The following is a 16,342-nucleotide window of genomic DNA, read 5'->3' on the forward strand; positions in this document are numbered from 1 at the left end:
CTTTCCAAATCTGAATGACTGAGCAAGGCGAAAGGAGAATCAATCAACCACAATGTGACCCTACAGGCGGAAAAAACGCAGCGCTCCCACCAGCAGGCGGTGGGGGAAGGGAAGCACGTGTAACTCGGGCAGGGTTGCATCATGAGCTTGCTCGGGCTTTCTATTGCACCCTTGGTTTTTCGATTGCATGTAATACCTCAGCATCAGTCCGCACAAGCCCAGGGAGCCGGGGAGCATCGAAGGGCAGGCTCCAGGGAAGGCCCCACCACGTCCTTTTGGGGGGCCCTTGAATGGCAACTGATACATAATAAGACACAATCTATTCTGCTGATTCACAATTATGGAGACTGTGTAAGTGTGTATTTTTTATTGATGTGCTCTAATAATGGTGTAGCAACAGTCGTTTTACATCATTGACGTTTTACAGCAGTATTTGGCCGGCTGAGGTCTAGGTCCGCCTTTTTGATGGAGGACCAGCCCCTTAAAAACTCACCTCGGGCCCCTCCTCCCCCCAACAACCTGAACAACAAATGGTCCAGTGTCCCAGAAGGAGCAAGTGAGGTTACAGTTTAAAATGCTGAGTGTACTGGGCTCTGAGCGCAAAGCTCATTAGACACCGAAGGGAGGGGCAGAGTTATCTTCAAATATTCAACAAAGCAGACGCCCCAGTGTGGGGTGGTGGGCGCGGTGCGGGTTTAATGGAATTAAGGCCGCGAGCGGCGGGCAGGGGTCTCCCAGCCGCGGGGTGGAGGGAGCTCTGGGGCCTTGGGTGCGCTGGGCTGGGCCGAGTAAGCCATTGCAACAGAAAACCCTTCGCGGAGCCAGGGGGTGGGGTGCGGTGGGGTGGGGGGCGGGAGTGAGGAGGCCCGAGAGCCCCGGGCCCCCAGCTCCAGCGCCCCCGCCCTGCCCCGGAGCTCCGCTCCTGGCTTCCCCCTCTGTGTGTCTTTTCTCCGAGTTTCTTTCTCCCCAAGCATTTCTGGCTCTTTCCGGGAGGTGTTTTGCAAAGGTCGAGGCTCCGCCTGAGCCCCCAGCCTCTTGGGAGGGGGGGACGAGGCCTTGGGGGGCCCTCCGAGCCGCGCCTTTTGAGGGAGGTGCACCCTCGGGCAGCTTGCAGGGGGTGGTTAGGGCAGCGGGGCAGCTGCTTTTGGAGGTGGGGGAGGGTAGGACTCTAGCAGTGGTTCGGGTTTCCCTTCCCCCCTCCCCCCCCGGAAACCGCGGGGGTGGTGGCCCGGGTTCCTGTCCCCTCCAGGCAGTGGGGGAAAAGGTTGGGTTTGGGACTAGGACTGCGGGGGGGCGGGTAGGCCGGGTCCCTTTCGTCCCCCTGCAGGCCACGGGGTGGGGGAGGGAGAGGCCCGGGCTCCCCTCACCCACACTAGGCGGGGTGGGGGTGGGGTGCCGAGGACCGAGCCTGGGGTGGGGGGCCGTGCAGGGTCGCAGGCCCCCGCCCCCCAGCAGTAGGGCGGGGGCTGGGTTAGCACGCGGGCCCCCCCAGGCCGCGCGGACTGCGCCCCTCCCCCCGCCGTGGGGGAGGGGCAGGCGGGGACGGGCCCCCCCAGGGCGCCGGGGCGGGGCGGCGCGGACGCGGGTTCCCCTCCCCCCGGCCGTGGGGGAGGGGCCGGGCTGGGGGTTGGGGCGCCGTCCCGCCCTCCGTGCCAGGCGGCCCCCCTGGCAGCCCTCCCGGCCGGGGTCGGCGCGCCGCCGGCCCCCCCGCCCCGCCCGGAGGTCACTGCCCGTGCCGGTCCCTCCCGCCGTCCCGCCCTCTCCCGCCGCCGCCGCCGCCGCTCCCGCCCCAGCCCCCCCCACTCGGCTCTCGGGAGCGAGGAGCCGCCAGCGCCCCCGCCCCGCCGCCGCCGCCGCCGCCGCCGCCGCCGCAGCGCCCTCGGCCGCCATTCGGCACCCGAAACTTTCCAGCGCCCGCGCGTCTCGGGGACTCGCGGCGGCGGGGCGGGGGCGGCCCGGGGGCGGCGCGAGGCTGCTCCGGGCGCCGGGCCCTCCTCGGCCGCGGCACGGGCACGGCCGGGGCTCGGCGGCGGCCGGCGGCAGCGAGGCCGGGAGCGCGGCGGCGCCGCCACAAGTTGCGCGGCGGGCGGCGAGGTGAGTGCGCGGGGCGCGGGCGCGGGCGCGGGGCGCGGGCGGGGGGCGCAAACTTCGGCGGCAGGGGGGTGGGGGGTGGGGGGCGCATGCACGCCCCGCCCGCGCCGCGGGGCTCCGCGCGGCTCCGCGGGGCTCCGTGGGGGCTCCTTCGGGCTCCGCCGGGCTCCTTCGGGCTCCGCGGGGCCGGGTCCCCAAGTGTCCCCGCGGCGGGGCCGGGGTGCGGCGCGCTCCCTGCAGGCGGGACAATGCCCCGGGGCGGCCGCTCCCCGAAGTGCGGGCGCGCGGGGCCGCGGGGGCCGCTAAGTTTGGGGAAGCGCTCGGCCGGCGCCCGGGGTCCCTTTGTCTGGCGCTCCCGGGGCCGCGGGATCCCCGTGGGGGAGGGGCGCCCCATTCATCGGCGGGCGCCGGCCAGCCGGCCCGGGACCGGGGAGCGCGGCGGCGGCAGTGGCGGCGGCGGCGGCGGCGGCGGCGGCGCGGGCCCGGCGGCTGCTCAGTTCGCAGACGCAGAAACTGTCAAGGAAGTCGGGAGCTGCCGGCCCGAGCGCGGGGCCCGGCCCAGGGCGACGTGTGTGTGTTGGGGGGCGCCCCGGCGAGGCGGGGTCTGCAGAGCGCGGCCTGCCGGGGGTGCAGACCTGTTGCTCGGCGCCTGGGGTGGGGGCGCATCCCCACCGGGAGGGGGCGGGGCGCGGCTGGCGGCGGCGACCCGGGGGCGCTGGAGGCCCGCCCGCCCGCGCGAGCAGGGCCTGCGCTTCACGTGCGTCGCCGAGCGCGCGGTCGCTCAGGCCTCGGCTCCCACTCCCCGCGCGGCCTGGCATTTTCCGACCCACTGCATTGCAAATTCCACAAAGTTAGCGGTGCTCCCCCCCCCCGCACCCCGCACCCCCCCCCCCCCCGCCAGTCGGTGCTGCTGTGCAGCAGAACCCACAAACACACACCTCCCCCTCCCACCCTCCCATTGCATCTGCAACTGTTTGTGCTCTGTATTGTCACATGGGGCTTGACCCGACTTTTCTGGATGTTTTTCTCTTCTGATGAGTCGCCGGAGCCCCTGCTTTAACCTGGAAGGGGAGTGGCGGGACCCTAAGGGGGTGGAGAAGTGGGGGCGGGGGAGCTAGGGAGAGCCCTGCTAAGGTCCCAAGTGGGGGCTTCCGGGTAGCAAATGGCTCTTCACCGTTTTACAAAAAGTTTACAACTACTCATTTCTAGAAAAGAGGCGGTGGGGGATGGGGGACCAGAATGTGGAGTATGGCCCAATGAAGACGTTAGGATGACACTTTCATTTTAGAAGATGGTAATGTCTCAGGTGTGCTGCAGATTCTCCTGGAAAAACGCACAGCTGGATAACTAATCCAGGGATAAAAGTTGAACTTCGTCACTTGACCCACTTATTAAAATGGCCCTTAAGGGGATTCCAGCCCTTAACACACACCTGTGGGACAAAAATTAGGATTTTAGGTGTTTGAGTTGCTAGTGTGCGCTGCAGGGCAAGGATCCCTGGATCCTGTGGGGTTGGCTTCTCTTTTTGCTTTTATAGAGAGCTTAATCAGTCCAGTAATTATCAACAACACCCCCATTTACATTTCCCAAACCTCACTCCTCCTGAATGTTTGAAGGTTTCCCTGGGCTGGGTAGGGATGGTGCCGGAGTCATGTGGCGGTTGGTCTTGATCTCATCTTCACTTGTGGGAGCTTTGGGCTCCTCATCTGTGCGATGGCATCTGGAATTTCCCTGAACGGCCTGTCAGGAGGGGCTCAGTGGTTCTAGGGCTTGCAGAGAGGTGGACAGAGCCCTGGAATCCAACTCCGTCTGGACACATAATGCTTGGCTACAAACCCAGCCTTTGTCCCTATTTGGCCTGAACTAGTGAAAGGGCCCACCCTCTTGCGCTCCACTGCTGCAGCTTTTCTGAGTGTCATTTCTATATGTGTAAAAAGAAGAAAAGGAAAATTGAAATCGTGGTACTCACTGTGTATTGTGAGGAAACGTGAAGGAACACGTGTGTACGTTTTCTGAAAACTATAAAGCTGCTTATAAATTTTAGAGTTGCTATTGTGCACGTCGAATAATTGTCTTCACGTTATTTGAATGCCATGCACTGAGGATTTTACAGGCACTTCATGCCCTGTGCCAGCAATGATTATTTCCATTCTGCTGCAGAGAACTGACTTGCAAACATACAGTGGAGGGAGGCTTATCTGATTCCTGAAGCTCGGGTCTTAGGCTTGGTGTTCCTGTTTTCATGCCTACCTAGCATGACTGCTCACATTTGGACATTAAAGCTCTTTATTTATTTATTTAAAGCTCTTTGAATTACATACACACGCCCATGAAGAGAATCTATATTGAGGTGTGTGTACGGATGCAGCCCCAGCTCCCTGGGATCAAGAGACCTTGACCGTAGCGGAGGAATGGCTTTTACAGCTTCATTGTCCAATATGGTAGCCAGTAGCCACATGTGAACATTGAGATTCAAATTAATTTACACTCAATAAAATGAACAATTCTGTTTTTTCAGTCCCTGTAGCCAGAATTCACATACACAATAGATGCCTGTGTCTAGTGGCCACCATATTAGTACAGTTCTGCGGAGAAAGTTCTGTTTCAAGGGTGCTACTTTATAGTTAATGCAGTGAGATATTAATAAAACGGAGTTTGTGTACTCCTTTGTGGAGGAAGGGGAGAAGGTATAAAAGTTTGAAAATAATTAACAGGTAAACCTTTAAAAAAAAAAAAAAAGACCCATTTCAGCCAGTGATTGACCCAGGAAAGTGATTTCAGCAAATGGATTTTTTTTTTTACTTAAGATTTATTTATTTATTCATGAGAGACAGAGAGGCAGGGACACGGGCCGAGGGAGAAGCAGGCTCCCTGTGGGGAGCTCAGGGTGGGACTCACAGCCTGAGGCAGACACTCAACCACTGAGCCACCCAGGCGTCCCCTCCCCCCTTTTTTCTTTTTCTTTCTTTTTTTAAAAGTAGGCTCCCTGCCCAGTGCGGAGCTTGAGCTGACCACCCTGAGATCAAGAGTCACATGCTCTACTGGCTGAGCCAGCTCGCCCCGAGTGAATGGATTCTTAACCTGAAATTAAGAGCTATGGTTTTGGATTGAGGTGCTTTGGATCAGTTTTGAAATAGAAAAGCGGAACTCCAAGCCAAAGCACCTCCCTGAGTGTTTAACGTTGACTGAGGCAGGTGGCATCTCTGCATCAGTTTCCCCATCAGAAAAGGCAGAGAGCCCTTAGCGAGTCCCCGAGGTGGCCCAACTAGGCAGATCTTGGTGAGCATCGCCTGGGATGCTTGGGAGCCCAGGGTGTCCCCGTCAGCGCGGCCCTTTGTGAGTGATTGCGGGTGTGACCATGTGGGGTGCGTTTAGCCCTGGCTTGTGGCTACCACGGGCTTTCGGCACCCTCCACCCCTTTGTAGTTTAAGTCTTGTTTTGAGGTTCAGTCTCTTGAGGTCAGAATCTTCTGTATTAAAAAGACTGATAGGGAATCTTTCCAACAAAGTGAGATTTCAAAGTATGTTTTTTAAAAAATGGCTCAGTGCTAGGTGTTTCCTGTACACCGGGTCCCTGAGTTAGGATGTTATTTTTATTACTTTGTTGATAATGTCCTATTCACAGTTCTTTGTATTTTTTATAGTAAGGGGTTCGAGATTTTTGTTTGTAGATGAGGATGGGGGAGGGGAAAACCCAAATTCATAACTGTCAGAGAGGTGGCTTCTCAGATCACCCTCTGCCATTTGTCCTCAGTTGCTGCTACTTCCCCAGCGCTCTGGTGTGACCTGTTGGCTTTTGGCTGAAGGTACTTATTAAATACCTGGGATGTCCTTGATGGTCTTCTAGAGGTGGGAGCGGGGGTCCCGCTCGCGGAGGTCCTCGGCGCCAGGACTTCAGGGTCCCCGTGACCTGTTGGGTCAGCCGTAGCCAGGGCTGCCCTAGCTGCTTCCTGCTGGGGCATCCCCGGCAGTGACATGCGACGTGCCACACTGAATGCCTGGCCTAGGTGACGGTCACAGTTGCTCTGGGTGTGAGATGGTGACGTCTCAACTGTGGTTTCCTGATACCTTGCCTTTGTCCCCTCTTTCCCACCCTTTAAAAGAAAATAATATGCAACATCCAATAAGCTGGTAACCATTCACCTCTAAAGACATTTAAAAAATAGTTCCTTTTTTTTTTTTTTTGAAGATATTTATTTATTCATAAGAGACACAGAGAGAGGCAGAGACACAGGCACAGGGAGAAGCAGGCTCCACGTAGGGAGCCCAGCGTGGGACTCGATCCCAGGTCTCCAGGATCACACCCTGGGCTGAAGGCAGGCGCCAAACCACTGAGCCACCCAGGGGTCCCTAAAAAATAGTTTCAATCAGGAAGCAAGACTAGAGTCGTTTTGTAAACGCCTTTTTTTTTTTTTTTCTTAAACTTGGACCAATAAACTCCCCCCACCCCCAGCTATTTTTAGTAGGAAGGAAGTAACTGCGTCCTGAGCGGAGGCTGGATGTGTTTCCCCTTGGGTCTTGCCCTCCTCGGCCCTTGCCTCCTCTCTGTCCTCTCCGCGGGGCTGGCCCAAGCGGCCTGCGCTTGGCCACATTGGCAAGATGAGACCCAACAAAGCCAAAATAAGAGCTGGATGTGGGAAGGGACTAGGAAAGTCAACATGTTTATGTAGGGCAGAGAGCCTGGTCTGAGAAAATGAGCTTCAGGCCTCAAGGGAAAAATTGGCTCCCCGGGGGGCTTCTTGACCGGGTGCGGGGAACCTGACCAAAGAGGGTTGTGTTCCTGTGCGGGCAGGTTCGCGGGGGCATCGCTGCTATGAAATGTTTGTTGATCCGCTGGGTGATCCAAGACGGAAGGAAGCCACCAAAAAGCCGGAATGGGGCAAATTTGAAGTGAATGCACGGGAGAAGAGATTTTTCAGTCTCGCGGAAGAAACCGGGTGCCACGGCGGGTGGGAACAGAGGTGGAGACGGGATGGCACGCAGGTTCCAGGGAGAGACGACTTCAGAGATGAGGGCCGGGGAGATGGTGGTTACGGCAGCTGGACTTGAGCCCCGCGCCCTAGAATCTGGCAGTCAACTCGGGGTTCTCCGAGAGGCCTGTTTTGCCCACTACGTAGTCCTCGCGGTAGCATCGAGAGACATTCGCAGTTGTCACAGCTCAGGGGAGGCGGATGGGGGTGCTCCTGGCGTCTAGGGGCTCTGTGGATGCTGCCAAATATGCATTACACCGGGTGGTCCCCAGCACAAAGAATGATCTGGACCCACGTGCCAGGGGTGTCCAGGTGGGGGAAACCAGCCGTGAGTCCGTCAGTTCACGATCGTGTGTGGGACGGACTCTGTGGCGGGAGGTCAAGGTCTGTGTTCTCGGGGTGCGCCGTCCTTAAGTTAGGGCTGGTGTATATACACGTGTGTACGTGTAGTTTTCTGAATCACCGTATGATGACGCTATCGGCTCTTTCAACGTAGAGTTCTATGAACGTCAGCACATGCATAGGTTTGTCTAACCAGCACCAAAACGGGGATACAGAACAAGTCCGTGGCCCCCAAAGTGTCTACAGTGCCGTCCCTCTGGCGCCCTGGAGTCACCCCCCCCCCCCCCCCCAGCACTAACCGAGGAGCTGGCTGGGCTGCTGCGCCCCCAGGTCCTGGTAGGTGCATTTCAAGTCCGGATCGGTGCCCCCACTCTCCCAGGACCCTCCTTTGTTGTTTCTCTCTGATGCCACGTGAACTTCACACTTATGCACGCTTGAGCCTGTGCGTTTGACTCAGAACAGCAGGGTTTGCGCTGTGGGTTTCATCAAAAGCAAGGCGAAGAAAGCCTTACTGGTCCTTAATGGTATCTGTAAGCCATGGAGAAAGAATATCAGGTGTCTTGTTGGGGCTGCCAAAGATTTGCTCTTTTCTTATGCCAGTTAATTCTTGCTGCCAAATTAGTCGAAATGGGATGTTTTCTGATGCCCTTTCAGAGAAACGTTTCCCGCATCTTCCCATTGTACTCCCGGAAGACATTTAATATGTGAAACGTATCCGTAGGTTATAAAGTCCCGTCTTCGGTTTCAAAAACAGGACCCACGCGTTGAGGTGTGCAGTTTTGCCAGTGGGGTAATAAAACAAGCTAAAAACATAGAGTTGTATTTGCATTACTTTGTTGTAGGGAAAAAATGAATTTCTGTGTCTGTGCTTTTATGTAGCTGTTGACCTGCAATTTACTTTGGGCCATAATTTTACTTTTTGTGATCTAATAAGAACTGGCATGCTTTCTAGAGGAACTGACTTGGTCTTTTGGCATTTGGCTACTTTCGTCCTGCCCTGGGTGGTCCGCCTGCTTGTGTGAGGTCCTTTAAAACCACGTGTGTCCTCACGTGTGGAGTCAGAGGGTAGGTGAGCTGATCTTGGATTTTTCTATCTCTTGTGTGAGGGCTTTAATTTGGAAAAGGGATGCTATTTGATTGTTGGGTTGGTTTTGTTTGTTTTTAGGAACGGTTATGGCTTATATTAGTGAAAAGTTTAGAGAAACTGATGATTCTTTATGCCCATGCTTTGGCTATTACTTTACCCACTCTTAAAATAGGCACTGTTTAACTTAAGGTTGGTACGTTAGTTACATATTTTACTTAAAACATGCGCACACAAACACACACACAAAATGGCAATTCAGAAGACACTTTGCCCTGTTGGGTGCATCTGAATAATTTTTCCGACTGTTGTAGGTTCCCAGTCTCACCAGACTCTGTAAATTAAGCACAAACAATGCTACGGTACATTTCACAGTGTTTATTCGCGCAAAGGGCATCCTTTGAATTCCTGTGATCGCCTCCCCTCCCCCCACTACCTTGGTGGATGTAGCCTGAAGGCTGAAAAGAAAATGAGAGTTTTCTTCACTTGCTTCCCTGGAACCTGGAGTCTAGAATATGACCCTAAGTAGCCGGCACAGAGTACTTCCATTTCTGGAACACTTGCCAGCAACCCCCAGAGAGAATGCAGAGAGAGGTAGGAGGAGGTAGGAGGGCTTCCACCCTCCCAAGCCTGATTACCTTCCCACTTTCTAAGAAATTGAAAACTTTACTAAAGTCTCCTGAGAGCTAGGTCCCAGACATCACCCATATTGGAGTGAGCTTAGGACACTGTTCCTTTCCAGAGCGCTTGGTTCCTTCCTTCGTCGACTTGCTCGCCCATGGTCCTCAGGCTTTACAGGCCCGTGAGTACATCTGGTATTGTTCAGTTCTGCAAACGCTTCTGCTTGTTTGGGTATCCCAATAGGTGGAAAGGAGGACAAAAAGAAGCTTACTATACGTGAAGCCATTTCTTAAATCAGAAATAACAAATGCTTTAATACTGTAAGACCGTGTAAATCATTGTAAGAATTGGGAGAAAAATTCAGCATAGCTGAGCAGCGATTTCTGTTTCTTGTGCAGGGAGTACTTAGGCTTTAACCAGGTCAGCTCTGCTCCTCCAGTTATCCTTGTAATCCTGACATCCATTTGAAGATGAGAGATGAGAAAGAGGAGTAGAAGTCTGTCACCGAAGTCCTGTCCTGCAGAAATCTGTTGCACCAGCATGCAAACCTAATTCCCAGCTTCTGGGTGGTTGCAAAAAAATAAAGAAGTTCCAGGTGGTTGCAGAGTTGTAGGTTGTATTTGGTAAAAGCAGCTGAGCTGAGAATTGATGTCTCTACCATTTGGTTCATTTGGGGAACGGATTAAACTTGGGTCCCTGCCTTAGGTTCTTTTTCCAGCAGAATCCTTATCAGGCACTTGAGTCCCACGCAACTTTAATGCCAAGTCAGTGTTGGTAAAGACTCAAGTATTCAGAATTATCAGCTCCAAAACAGTGATTGCCAGTTCCTGACAGTTGCAGATCGGTCTGGGAGACACGGTTTGGTTTAACTTTTAACTTGGTCATGAAAAAATACCACATCAGATTGGTATTTCTAAGATGTGCGGGTGATTCTACGCCAATTTCAACCATTTCCAGGGATTTGTAGTGGAATGCTTTAAAAAGCCTCGCCAGGAGAAACAACATTCGAGGTGTACCCAGCTCAGAAGTTGATGAAAATAAGAATTAATGATGTCACGTGTCCAGTGCATGACAGAAATTATTGTAGACCAGATGAGAACAAGGCGAGAGGCCTGTGGAAATTAGAGTTGCCTTATAAATTTCATGGGACTCGCTGAAAAATTTCATGGGCTTCTGAGTACATTTCCTTTAAACCAACACGTATTCCCTGTTCCCCGTGGCTGCAGCCGCCAGAGTGTGTGTGCGCGCCTGGGTCTCTGGGTGTTGCGCGCTGGAGAAGCTGGAACCAGATTTGTGTCTTAGCACCAGGTACCTCGGTTGCAGGTGCATGAGGAAGCCTGGGGATAGGGCTGTCCTTTTCATGCATTTCGTGACTCGGCAGTGTTTTCATAATCACTTAATTCTGTTTATCAATCAGCTGCTTTCATTGGTGGTTGCCCTCAGGGCTCCTGAGAACCAGGCTTGTTGAAGAGACTCAGACTTTAGAGGACAACCCACGTGAGAAGAGGGTGCAGGGACGGATGGGATTGTCAGGAACGTCTTTGGCTTTCTTCAGTTTGGCTGTGTAGTGGTTGGGTCTTTTTCCAAAGACCTCTGTTTCATCGGTCATGGTTGTTATTAAATACATTTTTAAAAATATTTCACAGTAGAGAGGTGTTTTTTTTTTTTTTTTTTCTTCTTCCTCTTTTAAGAGAAAATGTAGGGGGTACCTGGGTGGCTTAGTTGATTGAGCCTTTGACTCTTGATCTCAGCTCAGGTCTTGATCTCAGGGTTTTGAGTTCAAGCCCCACGTGGGGTTTCACGCTGGATGGGGAGTCTACTTAAAAAAAAATAATAATAAAGAGAAAACTCAAAAAAAAAAAAAAAAAAACCTCAGTCGATGGTGTATTACTGATGTCAAGAGAGCAAATAAATATGAACATTAAATTCGTGATTCAGACCACACTGTGGGCTGTGGGTAAGAATCAAGACTTAACTCCACAAACGTAAGGTCTTTTGTCTGAGCTCATTTGCTGAGAATGGTCGAAGGTTTGGGTTTCCTGAGACTAAGTGTCCTCTGCAGGTAGCTCCACATATTTCCACAGCAGTCTGTCTGTCTAACTTGAAATGATTGATAGGGTAGCTTTGGTTTTTCTATGTAATTTTTGGTGTTCACATCTCTTTTTCCCTTTGTGAGTACTGAATTTGCAATGTAACTTTGTATGTAAAACAAAGCCTGGAAGACTTGCAAGTGAATTCCAGAGCCTGCAGGTTCACAATTCTGGTTCACTTCTACATGTCCACAGGCTGCTGAGGGCCACGTGTCACTAACGCTGCTCAGGACCTACGTAGACGTTCATTTGTCTTTTGGTAAAGTGAAGTCTTTATCTCCTACTTAAAAAAAAATTACTTCTCTTTATAGCGATTGAAGGCACCTACTGTACAGGAAAGATTTTTTTTTTTTTAACTGTTGTGTCATGAGCCTTTGTCTCTCTGCTCCAGAGATCAATACATGGAAGTTCCAGTAGTAGATCATTTATGATTAGCGTCTTGGGAATGTACTTCACCTGCCCCCGCAGCCTGCCGCTTTAAGAAGAAAGAGAAGTTACAGCAAGTATTTTGCTTTTAGCCAGACTCCTTGAGCTATGTCCAGGTCTTGACTTCATATTGCAAGTAGGTCAACCAGACACCAGTGAATCACTTCAGCTTTGAGCCGGAATCCTCTTCTTTATTTTTGGGTAAAACACCAAGAATTATTCATTTGATTGTTTGCCTCCCAAATTACCCTGTGTAGTATTTCAGAGATGTAGCTCAGAAAATGGCCCTAAAAGGAGAGTCTTCCTAGGGGCCTGGACAAAAGTGGATTCTATTTCCTCAGTGCAAACCTCGGATACTGGTGAAGTGCAGATATGCGTGTATCTGTGCAGATATGTATGATTTCTGAGAATATGCGGCCTAGGTGCATGAAGCAGGGGTGCCGGGAAACAGGGCAAATGGTAAAATCCATCAGAACATTAAATTTATGTGTACGCTAACCTTCGAAAGAGAATATAAAAACAAATTAGTTTATAGCTTTGTTGAAGTACCGTTTACATAATTTGTATCAGAGAAGGCAGTTCCTCTTCCTTAGGAAGATTGGGTTATTAAAATTAGCTATCTTCATTTTTCCAGAGGAAAAAAAAATCAATTGTAGTTCAAATAATTGTATGTGAAGCTTTGTAATTGGAAATTTGATGTCAGCAAAATTATATAACCTTGGTTAATTACATTCGTATACTCAACCTAAATATAGAGTAGGATTAGCTCATGGAAATAGTTCATTTTTATCTCAGGCTGTACAGTGCGCATTCATGTAATAGTTTCTAGTTTCATTTTGTTTTATTTATTTTTTTTATTATCCTGGACATGTTTTCTGAAAAGTTACTTAAAACGGGGCTGTATGTTTTTATTTCCCGATTCATGTTTAAATATAAAATGGCACCCAGAATAAGCTGTCCCTTGGGAATTTTGATTTTCTTGGTGGCCTCTGTGTTCGATGCCTGGCACGATACAGGGCTAAGCTGGGGGTCCCAGTTTTTAGCATGACATTTACCTTCAGGGAAGATTGGGCGCAGTTGGCCATCTCAGAGTAAATGACCAGCCTCCTCTGTTTCCTGTCGTGTTTGCTTTTCCATTGAATGTTCTATATTTGGACAAGTGTATTTTTTGGTGTGGGTTTCTGCTGGCCCAGATGTTTGGCGGAGTGGAATTTCTCTGTCCATACCACGGGGTTGGGCAGTTGGTAGAAGCCTTGTTTAGTTCACAGGATTGAGTTGTACGCGCTGTAGATTCAGGTTGGATTGTCATTCCCTTCCTGCAAGCTGTGTGTTACTTTGTTTTTGTTTGGGTTTGCCCTAGATGTTTGCTTTGCCTTTGGATTGCTGTGGATGCCCGCTTGCGGTGTGTTTAATTTGATATGGAACTCTAAATCTGACTTATATCAGGTTGATTTTCTGAAACCACTTTATTGTGGTATAAATTACATACCATAAAAATCACCCATTTTAAGCGTACGACTCAATGAGTTTTAGTAAATTTACGGAGTTGTGCAGCCATCGTCATAATCGATTTTCATTCCTCAATACGGTCATTCGTGTCCATTTGCCATCAATCGTGGCTCCTACCTCCCAGCCACGGGAGGCCATTCATCTCCTTTCTGTCTGCAGATCTCCCTTGCCTCAGAACAAGTACTTCTGTGCCTTCCCAGTGGTGGAGGGTGAGGCCCAATTTCATGGACTTCCTGCCCTTTCCCGGGAGAGGGATTAGTGGGGAGAAGGGGAAGGAAACCAGGATAATAGGCGGCAGGAGTCCGTTCCCTCTTCTGCAAAATCTGCAAAATCAGGGTGGTCGTGAAGTTCTTGCAGGCTCTCAACGGGGGACTGTGTGGGAAGTGATTGGCCCAGAATCTGGAGGAGCTTGTCTTATGGGGTCATATTAAGAATCTGGGGATCCTGCATAAAGGGCACCTGGGACAGGTGAGGAGTGTGGGCCGGGGCCGAGCTCTCCAGCGAGCTCTCCAGCTCTCCACTGGGCCCTCGTCCTTGTCCCTGCGGTCCCCCCGTGTTTGTTCCACGGCGTTGAATCGGAGGCTTGGAGGGAAGTTTGCTCTTGGCCTGGGATACTTATTCCTCAGCTCACTCTTCCTCCACTGGGGGCCTTCCTGCCTCTGGGGGACACTGGACAGTGTCTGGGGACATTTTCTGGTGTCTACAAATGGGGAAGAGGTTCCCCTGGCGTCTGTTGGGTCGGGGCCAGAGGTGCTGTCACACGTCTGCGATGCCCGGGGACGGTCCCCTTTACCAGTAACAGTTCCCCAGCCCCAGAGGTCGGTGTGTGGAGGCCAAGAAACCCTGCTGTTGGAGCCTTGCGTCTGGGGGAGATTTAAATGAGGTACTTGGGTCTTCCCCGAAGACTTTGTGACGCGGTAGGAGTAAAGGTGGACCATCGGCCTACCGAAGCTCTTTCAGTCTTTGTGCGTTCCAGGGAAATGGGGATTTCTTATTTTTTAAAGCACAGGATAAACACAATTTTTGGAGTTAACTTGGGGAAGATTACGTTTAATCCCTTTAGAAATATTCACTTGCAAACAATGAAGTTGCATCAGAGGCAGAGAAATAGGGGCCACCTCTTGGCTTTGATCCAGGACTCACATTTCATCTTTATCTGTTTCCCTAAGAGGTGAGAGGAGAGGGAGAAAGATCCAGACCTTCCAGAGAGACTCTGAAAATTAGGACTGTCCGAACGGAAGGGGTTGCGTCCAACAGCACATTGTCACGCAGAGTGTTTCTGGACTGGCTGGGGGGTGGCCTCTGTGCCTCTGCTTATGAGCCCCGGGGTTTCTCCAGGACAGGCAGTCGCTCCCCTGAAACGTGCACTGGTGGTCGCCCCCTGTGCCAGCGCCCTCCCTCTGTCTGCTTTTAGGGTCTTTGGGCCCGTGTGCCGGAGCCCCCTGAGAAGTGGGGCCCCCTGCCTGGGACTCCGACCTGCACACCTGCGTCTGTGTCTCGTCACTGCCACAGCTTTGCCTTCCCTCCAGCTCTGGTTTCTGCCTCGCGGGGCCTCTTCCTCCCCTCTGTACCCCCCCCACCCCCCCAGCCTTCCTTGGCGCCTTCCAAGGTGCGAGATCTCCTGACATCCCCTTTGTGTTGCTCTTGCGTGTTCTAAGCTCAGGCTTTTCCCCGAGGTGATACATGATGGTACGCTGATGTCCATGGAGTCCAGCTCCGTGGGCTTGTATCCTCTCGTCCTCTTCCCCAGAAATAATCAATATTCAGTCTATGAGTGTGGCCGTATAGATCTGCCTCGAGCGTGCTCGGCTGTCCGTGTGCAAATGTGCAGTCCTGTGTTTTTTTTTTGTTTTTTGTTTTTTTAAATTTTTTATTTACTTATGATAGTCACAGAGAGAGAGAGAGAGAGAGGCAGAGACATAGGCAGAGGGAGAAGCAGGCTCCATGCACCGGGAGCCCGATGTGGGATTCGATCCCGGGTCTCCAGAATCGCGCCCTGGGCCAAAGGCAGGCGCCAAACCTCTGCGCCACCCAGGGATCCCAGTCCTGTGTTTTTATCCAAGTGCAATCCTACTTCTCCATCGGCCTGCTTGCTTTTTACGACTGTATTAAAGTATGATTGAAGCACAGTAAAGCAGGCGTTTATGAATTGTGCCTCTAATCAGGTTTCTCGTTATCTTGATTGTGGTGTGGGTTTCACAAACACGTAGGTAATCTACCCCTCTATCTGTTTTTGTGTCAAAATAAATATTTCCCACGCTTTCACACTTCCTTGTGTCTTTCTGTGACCACCCCCCCCATCCTTGCCTGGAGGCCGAGCGTTGATTGGCTTTCTGTTACTAGATCAGTTTGCATTTTCTAGAGTTTTATATCAATGAGATCACACAGTCTGTACTCCTGATTTTACCTTTTTTTCACTCAGCATAATGATTTTGGGGTTTCATCCGTGTTGTGGCCCGTCTCACAAACTCATTCCTTTTTATTGCCAGGTAGGATTTTTTGGGATTGGGATGCGCCACAGTTCTGTTTATCTGTGGCCCAGTTGTTGGGCTTTTGGATTGTTAACATTTTTTGGCTCTTAAGAATACTGCTGCTATAAATATTTTTGTAGCCGTCCTAGAGGTTCTCAACCTTCACCGTGTACCAGAACCCCGTGGACAGCTTGTTAAAACACAGACTGCCAGGCCCTACCCCCACAATGTCTGATTTAGTGAGTCTAGGCTAAGGCCCAGGACTGGGTTTGCGACGAGTTCGCAGCTGCCGGTCCTGGACCGCGCACACGTTGACAGCCACTGCCATGGGGACCGTCTTCATACACTCCGCTCGTTAGTGCGTTGTTTCTTGTTCCAAATATTTCTCTCTGGACTGTTCCTTGTCTCCTAAGGTCTTGTAATGTCGCTTGTGGTTTTAATCGTCAGGGTTCCCCTTTTCGTGTGGTTGTTGGTATCAGTGTTTTCCTCTTGGCTTCTGGGTTTTACTTCCTTATGTCCAAGGGACGAATAGGAAGAAGATCTCCGGGTTGCCGAGTCGGGGTGCTACTGTCACCCAGACGCCAGCCGTGACGCCCCCGTCCACAGGGGTCTGCCCTCGTTGGACTTCTGGGGACCTGCCTTCCTACCTCCGGAGCCGGCGTTGGGGTCAGCCCCCAGCCGTGTGAGGCTGCCGGGGACTCAGGCCGTGGGCCCGGGGCCCCTGGTGCCGCTCTGTCCC

The 16,342-nt window shown here is 52.1% G+C and overlaps 1 protein-coding gene across 3 annotated transcripts in view; it reads left to right on the forward strand.

Annotated features, from left to right (window-relative positions):
* The first annotated feature begins 209 nt into the window (after window positions 1-209).
* TBL1X (transducin beta like 1 X-linked) overlaps window positions 210-16,342 on the forward strand; it is a 212,465-nt gene continuing 196,332 nt past the window's right edge. For 2 of the 3 annotated variants that reach the window (XM_025436237.3, XM_049107708.1), the window contains exon 1: window positions 1,869-2,094. The gene's annotated coding sequence lies outside the window, so the exon portion shown is untranslated. Of the gene's footprint in view, window positions 352-1,868; window positions 2,095-16,342 lie in introns of those variants that run through there. The other variant, XM_025436253.3, reaches the window with a different exon arrangement.

The sequence above is a fragment of the Canis lupus genome, chromosome X, assembly GCF_003254725.2.
Source record: "Canis lupus dingo isolate Sandy chromosome X, ASM325472v2, whole genome shotgun sequence".
NCBI lineage: Eukaryota > Metazoa > Chordata > Mammalia > Carnivora > Canidae > Canis > Canis lupus.